The sequence below is a fragment of the Terrapene carolina genome, unplaced genomic scaffold (assembly GCF_002925995.2).
Source record: "Terrapene carolina triunguis isolate 2854851 unplaced genomic scaffold, T_m_triunguis-2.0 Scaffold211, whole genome shotgun sequence".
Lineage (NCBI taxonomy): Eukaryota > Metazoa > Chordata > Testudines > Emydidae > Terrapene > Terrapene triunguis.
The window spans coordinates 17556879-17566898 of NW_020664562.1; positions in this window are offsets into that span (position 1 = coordinate 17556879).

The following is a 10020-nucleotide window of genomic DNA, read 5'->3' on the forward strand; positions in this document are numbered from 1 at the left end:
GGGGGGAGGGATAAAACGATCATCCCAGAGAATTGGATGCGGGGGGGTTAGTTTGTTTTCTGCTGCTGAAGGTTAACAGGAAAACCGCAGCACTCAACGGGCTTTGCTTGGTATGTGGGAAAGAAGGGTGCAGAAGCCGAAAGACAATGCCTTACTATGGCCGCATGCAAGCCGAATTCTGTTGCCCGGACCTGCGTCTGTGATCTCTAGCAGCAAAGCCACAGGCACTCAATATTAAGAGGCAAAATGCGACCTTGCACAGAAATCACATGTGCTATGTAATGTGAATAGTGTTGTTCACCGTGAAACAGTATAAGCATTGTTCTGTAAAATGTATCTTTTCAAAAAATTCTCTCCTTTTTTCACTCCCTCCAGCAGCTGCAAATTTTTCAAGCCTCCCTCCTCCTTCCCGAAGGCTATCTCAGATAAGGCGTCAGAAAAAGAGGACGCGAGACGAGGTGTTCGCGGAAATCATGGAATCCACCCGCAATGAAAGAGCTCATCTGAATGAGTGGAAGGACATGGTTTCAAAGTATAGGAAAGATGCCAGTGAACGTGAGAACAGGAGGGACCAATGTGAGGACAGAAGGGACCAACGTGAGGAGAGGAGAGACACTCGAGATGAGAGGTGGCGGCAGGAAGATCAGAGGAGGCAGGATGCAACACTGGGGCTGCTGCGTGAGCAAACAGACATGCTCTGGCGTCTGGTGGAGCTTCAGGAACGGCAGCAGGATCACAGACTGGTGCTACAGCCCCTGTATAACCCTCCTCCCCCCTCACCATGTTCCATAGCCTCCTCACCCAGACGTGTAAGAACGCAGGGGGGAGGCTCCGTGCACCCTCCCATTCCACCCCAGTGGAAAGCCCAAGCAAAAGGCTGTCATTATTTTAACCTTTTTTTAGTGGCCTTTTCCTTCCCTCCGATCCTCCTCCCAAACCCCACCCGGGCTACCTTGTCGGTTCTCTCCTTCTTTTTATAATCAATTAATAAAGAATACATGATTTTTAAATGATAGTGACTTTATTTCCTTTGAAAGCAAGCTGTGATCGAAGGGGGAGGGTGGTTTGCCTACAAAGAATGAGTTAATAAAGGGGGCGGGTTTTCATCAAGGAGAAACAAACAGAACTTTCACACGGTAGCCTGGCCAGTCATGAAACTGGTTTTCAAAGCTTCTCTGATGCGCACCGCACCCTGCTGTACTCTTCTAACCGCCCTGGTGTCTGGCTGCGCATAATCAGCGGCCAGGCGATTTGCCTCAACCTCCTACCCCGCCATAAATGTCTCCCCTTTACTCTCACAGATATTGTGGACCGCACAGCAAGCAGCAATAACAATGGGGATATTGGTTTGGCTGAGGTCTGAGCGAGTCAGTAACGTGCGCCAGCGACCTTTTAAACGGCCAAATGCACATTCTACCACCATTCTGCACTTGCTCAGCCTGTAGTTGAACAGCTCCTGACTCCTGTCCAGGCTGCCTGTGTATGGCTTCATGAACCATGGCATTAAGGGGTAGGCTGGGTCCCCAAGGATAACTATAGGCATTTCAACATCCCCAATGGTTATTTTCTGGTCCGGGAAGTAAGTCCCTTGCTGCAGCCGTTTAAACAGAGTAGTGTTCCTGAAGACGCGAGCGTCATGAACCCTTCCCGGCCATCCCATGTTGATGTTGGTGAAACGTCCCCTGTGATCCACCAGTGCTTGCAGCACCATTGAAAAGTAACCCTTGCGGTTTACGTACTGGGTACCCTGGTGCTCCGGTGCCAAGATAGGGATATGGGTTCCATCTATCGCCCCACCACAGTTAGGGAATCCCATTGCAGCAAAGCCATCCACTATGACCTGCACATTTCCCAGAGTCACTACCTTTCATAGCAGCAGCTCAATGACTGCTTTGGCAACTTGCATGACAGCAGCCCCCACAGTAGATTTGCCCACTCCAGATTGATTCCCGACTGACCGGTAGCTGTCTGGCGTTGCAAGTTTCCACAGGGCTATCGCCACTCGCTTCTCAACTGTGAGGGCTGCTCTCATCCTGGTATTCTGGTGCTTCAGGGCAGGGGAAAGCAAGTCACAAAGTTCCATGAAAGTGCCCTTATGCATGCGAAAGTTTCGCAGCCACTGGGAATCGTCCCACACCTGCAACACTATGCGGTCCCACCAGTCTGTGCTTGTCTCCCGGGCCCAGAATCGGTGTTCCATGGATAGAATCTGCCCCATCAACAACATGATCTCCAAAGTGCCGAGACCCGCGGTTTGAGAGAATTCTGTGTCCGTGTCCATGTCCTCATCACTCTCGTCGCCGCGCTGCCGTCGCCGCCTCCTCGCCTCGTTTTTCTGGTCCTGGTTCAGCATAAACTGCACAATAATGCGCGAGGTGTTTACAATGTTCATGACTGCTGTCTTGAGCTGAGCGGGCTCCATACTTGCCGTGGTATGGCTCCTGCTGTGTTCACCCAGGAAAAAAGGTGTGAAACGGTTGTCTGCCGTTGCTTTCATGGAGGGAGGGGTGAGGCTGTACCCAGAACCACCTGCGACAATGTTTTTTGCCCCATCAGGCACTGGGATCTCAACCCAGAATTCCAATGGGCGGGGGAGACTGCGGGAACTATGGGATAGCGTTGGGATAACTACCCACAGTGCAACGCTCCGGAAATCGATGCTAGCCCCGGTACATGGACGCACACCGCCGAATTAATGTGCTTAGTGTGGCCGCATACATTCGACTTTATACAATCTGTTTCCAAAATTCGAATTCTGTAAATTCGGATTAATCCCGTAGTGTAGACATATCCCAAGTTTGCCAAGAGGTAGCCAGGGCTAGTCTCTCTCCCCTCCCCTCCCCGCAGCTGCTGCTAGCACTGGCTGACAAGCCACTATCACGAGCCCAGGATGAGGGGCCACCTCCACCGCTCAGCCAGGGAACGAGGCACGGGTTTTCCCTCTGCCTTCGCCTCTGGACGCCTCCTCGGAGATCTCCTGATAGATGTGGCGCACCATGCCTGCCCTCTCCTCAGTACTCTGGGTGTTGATGTCCCACAGCACCAGCAGCACAAGTATTGTATATTTTAACTTTGTTGGTCACATTCAGTTACATCTTGTGGTATCAGTTTTTTCCTTTAGATTACACATTAATCATGATTAGGTGTTTAATTAGCCTACTTGATACTTTAGGTGTTTTCTTACTTTGTGCTTCTTTGAATGTTTTATATGTTAATTAATTTCAGTCCATAATGTATTTATTTAATTTAAATATGTAATTCAAAATAACAAATTCTACATCTTATATTTAGGCTCACAATTTGTTTACTGGTGCTGTAACTGGGGAAAAAAGTTAACTAGATCAAGCCACACCACAACTTATGCATAGTGGGTTTTAATGTGTTATCAATAGGATAAAAAGTAGTGTCATAAACCTCAGCCATCCCTTTCTAGGGGGGCTATTGACTGTTCTGCCCTGGGGCCTGAAATTGCTGTCGGCAGGCCTGTAAATATATGACTTATAAGAGTTAATAATCATAAAATAATTTAGAATTGTATGTGTGCGATATGCTCTGAAATAAAAATGAGTATTTTAATTTTGAAGAGAAAGCAAGCTAGATGTTCTCTGATGGCAAAATAAGCTACATATTGTGTGTAGACGATTTACATATTGTGCCTAATCGAAAGCTGAGGAAATAATTTGCAGTTCAACTAATGTACTTTTTAGTTTCTTTTTCAACTCAGAATTTCTGATCAAGCTTTCCGTCTCCTCAGATTCAAATACATTTGAATTGCTCACAAATATTAAAAATTCAAATTGTGTTTCTGTCTGAATTGGTCATATAAGTCACATAGCATAGTTTCTGTACCCTGAATGGATGAGTGTGCAAGCACTTCTACCACTAATATATGTAGGGGCTCATTTATGTTCAGTGTCTACACACTAGCATGCTTATGACTTTGGTATTCACTTTCCATTAACATTAGTGCCAGCAAAACTCCACTTCTCAAATAGTCATGCAAGTTTCCTCACTGCTTTGCTAATGCGCTACAGTACTGATAACTTTCTGTATTACATCCTGCATCTCCATACAGCAGAAGTGGACTAAGAGGAAATTCGTTTGTTCTGATGACCTGAGGTAGGATATAACAAACAGAACTCTCCTTTACATGTGGTTTACAATGGGGGAAACCCATTGACTTCAATAGAATTATTGGGCTAGACCTTTGCAGTCCCTTCTACCCCTATGGTTCTATGATTATTTCTCATTTACACCAGAATATGTGAAAGAAGAATCAGGCCTTTATTGATATAGGTAGATTATTACATTATTTGACAAATTTTTATTTTACTTTCTTCAGTTTTGCTTATATCCAGCTACATCTATGTCAGCTTCTGCCAAAGATCATATTAATTGCAAGTCTTTTCTTAGAGAACAGGGCACAAATCCTTTTCTTTAATTTTCCCTGGAAACCCCCCAAGTTTATTAAATAAAGAAACTACTTTTCAAGGAAAAAACAATCAAGTCATTGAGTTTAATTTGTCTTATTTTCCTAGCAAACTAATCCCAATTCTGAAAACACAGACAGATTCTTATGCCTTGTATTATTCTGCTAGAAAGTAACATTTATGTTTAAGATTTGAACTGAACAGATTCATTAAATAGCCCAACACTGAACATTTCACCTTTATAAAGTTAACCCACTTCATTGAACTTTTTAAAAAAATTACAAGGCTAGCTAAACAGACAATTTCTAAGTCTATGAAAACATATATAGAAAGGAAGAGCGGAAAAGGAAAGAAAAATATAATTTCTGCCATTCATGGTACTAATTGATGTTTAGAAAAGCTTCAGTATGCTAATGTGTTAAGGTGCTCAAAGAAAGTTATTTACAAATATAATTTAAAGCCTTTTCAATACATATATACAGAACCTTAAATTTCCCCCTGTTATGCAGGAGGTTTCATGACCTGTAAGGAGAATTCAGTTGAAACCATTACATTCCCTGTAAAAAAAGACACTTTCTGCAAAACAGGTGGAATGTTAAATCCCGTGGATTATTTAAAATGCCACAGTTCTAACAGTATTAGAGGTCTGTATTTTTAGCATTCTAGTTCTTAGAATTTTTTTCAAATTTAAAAAAACCTTGTACTTTAAAATCAAAAGAAGAATTTCCAAACCTGTATATACATTTAATAGAACACCATTGCTATGGAGATATCCTATCTCCAGAAGGAACCCTGAAAGGTCATTGAGGCCCCCTGCCTTCACTAGCAGGACCAAGTACTGATTTTTGCCCCAGATCCCTAAGCTGCCCCCTCAAGGATTGAACTCACAACTCTAGGTTTAGCAGGCCAAAGCTCAAACCAGTGAGCTATCCCTCCCCTCCATATATTGCTGAAATTCTTTGGGAGAAGGATTTTCATTTTATGTCTGTAAAGTGCCTAGAACAATGAGACCCAAACTCTCTTAGCACAATTGCAATATAAATAATAATAATAATATGGCTTTGCATTACTGAATTATTATTACAGGAACTTCCTGAACAAGAACTCTCTTTGAAGTCATTGGGACTTATGACTTAGTGGGATGATAGGGCAGTCGGAGGGAAGTATTAAGGAATGAGGCCTGAGCCCTAGCATTTCTGATATCTCTTTATGTGTTGATTTGCATACTTATTCATTATTTTCTGATCAATATATACATTTGTGTGCATGAAACTATGCCAGTTTCCCATGTGAAACAGTACACTCCTACTTCACTACTTCCCTTCTCTTAAATTTAGCTTACTTTAAAGCATAAAAAAACATGTATTCTACCTTCACTTTGTACAGGTAACTCACATTATTATTAATGGGAATTACTCACATATATCGACAGTACAATAGGCCACACGCAGTGAAACCCATTCCAAGAGCTCTCCAATTTCACTAGCCCAGTCCTTGCAAGTAAGAGTAGAAAGTATGATAGCAGTTCACTGTTAAAAAAAAAAAATCACACTCCCAGGAGGGCTAATCAGGAAGGCCTTTGATTTGGTATGTCTCATAGCTCCTACAGCGTTAAGTTCAATGAAAACCAGAGCATAACGAATTTTTATAATGGCAGGTACATTTCCTCCACATTCTTTGAAAGATCTGTAGATAGATGTGGCATTAAGTGAGCCTCATACACTACTGTCACCCTATGCCCCTTCAGTTCTGTTCTCATTAGTATTTCTGGTGCCTTGAGTAGCACAGCCATGAGATTGATAACCCTGACATTGACACATCTTATGGGAGATGAGCCTTCAGTTTATGTCCTTTTGATCCCAATTACCAAGCTCAGTAGACTCCATACACCCTAACTTCACTAATTCTTCTTAGCCGGTAACAGTTGTTTGACCTGCCCAGAACAATCTAAAGCCACCAGGGTTATAATAAAAGATTGATTTAGAATTTATTAAGATAATTGTAATGAAATAAAAGATATAGAATGCATAAGATAACTAGTCTGAACATGTGCAAAAGCTAACCTAGACAGGTACAGTATGGGAAGTTTCAACGCCAATGTATTTTGCTTTTAGAATGTCCACCCTCCTTTCCTTCCCTGATCCTTTGGCAGGGTGGAATGTCAGAGCATCCACTAATCCAAAATTGGGTTCTTTCCCTTTTGGTATCAGGCATCTTGTGTCATCTGCCTCTTTTGCCTCTTCCTGGATTTCCCCAGTCATACTTTCCAGGTTAGTTTAAGATGCCACCCATCATCATCCTCCAGCCTCTCAACGGTATTTAAAAAGATATCTCCTCTGAAGAGATTATAACCGTCAGTCATTATGCAATGTTCATTGTATATTTTCCAGATTCACTCAGGATTATGTATGCTACTTTAGATAAACTGCTTGGGTTCTTATCTTTCCAGATAAGCATCCCCATTCCAAGGATTATCAACTCTTTGTATTAATCCAGAACCATGATTTAAGCACATTAATCACGGTCAATCTGAATCCAGCTCACTGACTGCCCTTAGAAAGACAGAGCTCCTACTTTCCTACAGTTCCCTCCTAACTTCATTTCTGCTCTGTATCAGATATGAAATACTGAAAGATTAAAGTCAGTTTGTCACCACTATATCAACTATCAACTGAGAGGTTAAAATCTGTCACACCTACCACAAAAGCAATCCTTTTTAGATTACTGAGAGTATTCATGTAAAAAGAGTTTATTCTCAATTCTAATTCAAAGTTCTTTTTAGTAACAGCTTTGAAATAATAGGTGCATCATATTATTAATTGTGTGTCAGGGACAGGGTCTGAGAAACTAGAAAGAGTTCATAGGAGACTCAAGTTTAAACAGAAAACTCTTCCCCCCCCCAGGAATTCCAGTTCAGCCTTGGTAAAAAGTCTCTAGCTGTCTTCCTTTCACATATAAGCCAACAAGGACAGTCCTTGTGTTTCTTGAGATTATCCCCAGCTTCTAGTCAGCAATAGCTGTCTATCCATCCTATAGGAGTAACCCAGTCCCTTTTTAACTTACTGAGCCAAACTAGGCTCAGCTGCACCTAATTAGCTCCAGCAGGATATCCCTCTCTGAACTGACTCTGAACCTTTGCTGGGTGTTAAAAGAACAATCTCAGGTGCATCCTTCGGGTTTAGCAGCATATCTTCCTAGGAGTGTTAAGGGGGAGGCATCCCTTTCAGCAGACATCAAAAGTACTAAGCATATTACCACGATTATTATTTTTAACTAAGTAAATCTTAAAGGAAATTTTACCATTGCAGTGTCTCTTTTAGAGAACAAGATTTATCGACTTACCTTTCTTGAATTATACTATTTACCAAAGCTACTGAAAATGCATTTGTAAATATACCTATCTCATAGAACTGGAAGGGACCTCAAAAGGTCATCGAGTGCAGCCCCCTGCCTTCACTAACAGGACCAAGTACTGATTTTTGCCCAAGATCCTTAAGTGGCCCTTTCAAGGATTGAACTCACAACCCTAGGTTTAGCAGGCCAAATGCTGGAACCACTGAGCTATCCCTCCCCCTGTTTAATATCTTATAGTACTACTAAAATATGTTACAATAAGTTACTGCCTACAAGGCAAAAATCAAATATATTGATAAAATATAGTAATCATGTATTTTACAGCATCAAGTATTGTGTTAAATATTGTGGCAAGAAATATGTATTGTTTTAAAATATATATGTACATTAAAGATGCATTTCTTTCACTTCCCCCTTTCTATGAAAGACTCTGAAGAATACATATAATTGAAGTGATAAATGGTGAATCCATGCTTATGTATCTACAAGAAATACTGAAATCAAAACAACTTAGCTGTGAGGATCTGTAAAGAGGAGAACTGATTTTACTTACTTGAGCCTTCCCATTTCTCTACAATCCAACACCACTGCTTCTCCAGGCCTGGAACTCTTGGGCCAGAGACTGATAATCATGTCAGATTGTGTGCATTTTCTCTGATGTGTACAAGGAAGGATTAGGCCATTAGTATCAATGTATTTGAACATACACTAGGATTTGAATAGAGGATGCCACAGGTGAAAGACTATTTAGTAAGCTACTGCATATCTGAGTTTTTCCTGTTTTTACTTGTAAGCTTTTCATAGCCTGGCTCTCTTTGTTTGGAAAAAGTGATCCCTTTACAGCAGAATTGAGCTTTGAGCAAGAAGGTTCAGAATTTGTTCCTGTGATAGTGAATCGTGCAGTTCTCCAGTCAATGAGCCGGAGGGATCTCCTGATTAAACGCTGGCCAAAGCCATTATAGTGGCAGTACTTCCAGTCCTTGCTACCAGATGCTTCCATTACCACGTGTTCAACATGCTTTCAGATGTTTCATTCGGAGGATTATGAGCTCCTGGTGCTCCACCATAACTGTTGTCCATACTGTCGGAGAAGTCAAACCAAACTGATGAGTCAAACCATTGAAAAAGAACCACCCAAGAGATCTTTCTGCTATCACAGTGAAATGCGTAGTACACTAATCAAGCTTTCTTAACAGCTTGGATATGTTGTTACATATATTTTCTCACTCTCTGTATGTTTCATAAGCAGTGGAAAAAGAGAAACCATTAAATGTCATATGTTGTGTTCTATCTAAACGAAATTTTATATTTGAGCAATGTAATTACAGAATTTCTATTTATTGCTCTTTGTTTTATATATAACCACAGAGCCAAATGGGAAAAAATGTACATATATATTTTTAAGAACACTCCTATGAATTTTACAAATCCTCAGATCAAGAACCTTTTTCGTCTCTTTTTTCCTCTCTCTTCCTCTGCAAGCCACTATGTGGAAATGCATGTAGTCCACATTAAAGACATAACAATGGGTGGAACTCACATGGATAAGAGGTACTAAAAAACAACAGTGTTCCAAAGGTTTTCACTGATAAACATGCTCGCAACCCAGCATACCAAAGACAGATACAAGTTAAAAAACAGAATCTATAGATCAACTTTAGTGCTTATATAGGGCAAGATTTGCCCCCACAGACAAAATAGGGTAGATTTTACATTTTATGTGCCTGTGCAAGTATCTCTATCAGAGAGGAAATTCACCCCGATGGAAGGGCACTTTTAAATTACTGTTAGAGCTCCACAGGAGCATCACTGGAGAAATGCTCAATCAGACCCTCCCAGACTGGACTAATTGACTTTTAAATGGTATACCTGCCAGCAATGGGCACCCCCAGGAGTTTTACTTATGGCTAGCTGGCTCTCTTGCACCTTGACTTTAGCCTGACTCACTACCAGAGAGGAACTGCAGTTAACATATTGTAGCAGAAACCCGGAAGGAACCTGCTTTTATTGAATAGCATCTGAAATATATAGAACTCTTGGTTTGCTGGACCCAACCTAATGAGTTGACTCATCTTGTCATAGTGGGGAAAAAAGGAGTAATGGTTATGCATGCATACACAGCATGTCTTCCACAAATCATTCTCAAGAGGAAATATTCATTTTCAGACTAATTACATGTCTGTCCAGCTTGAATGCAGACAAGCAGTATGTACAGGCTCAAGATCATGAGGATTGA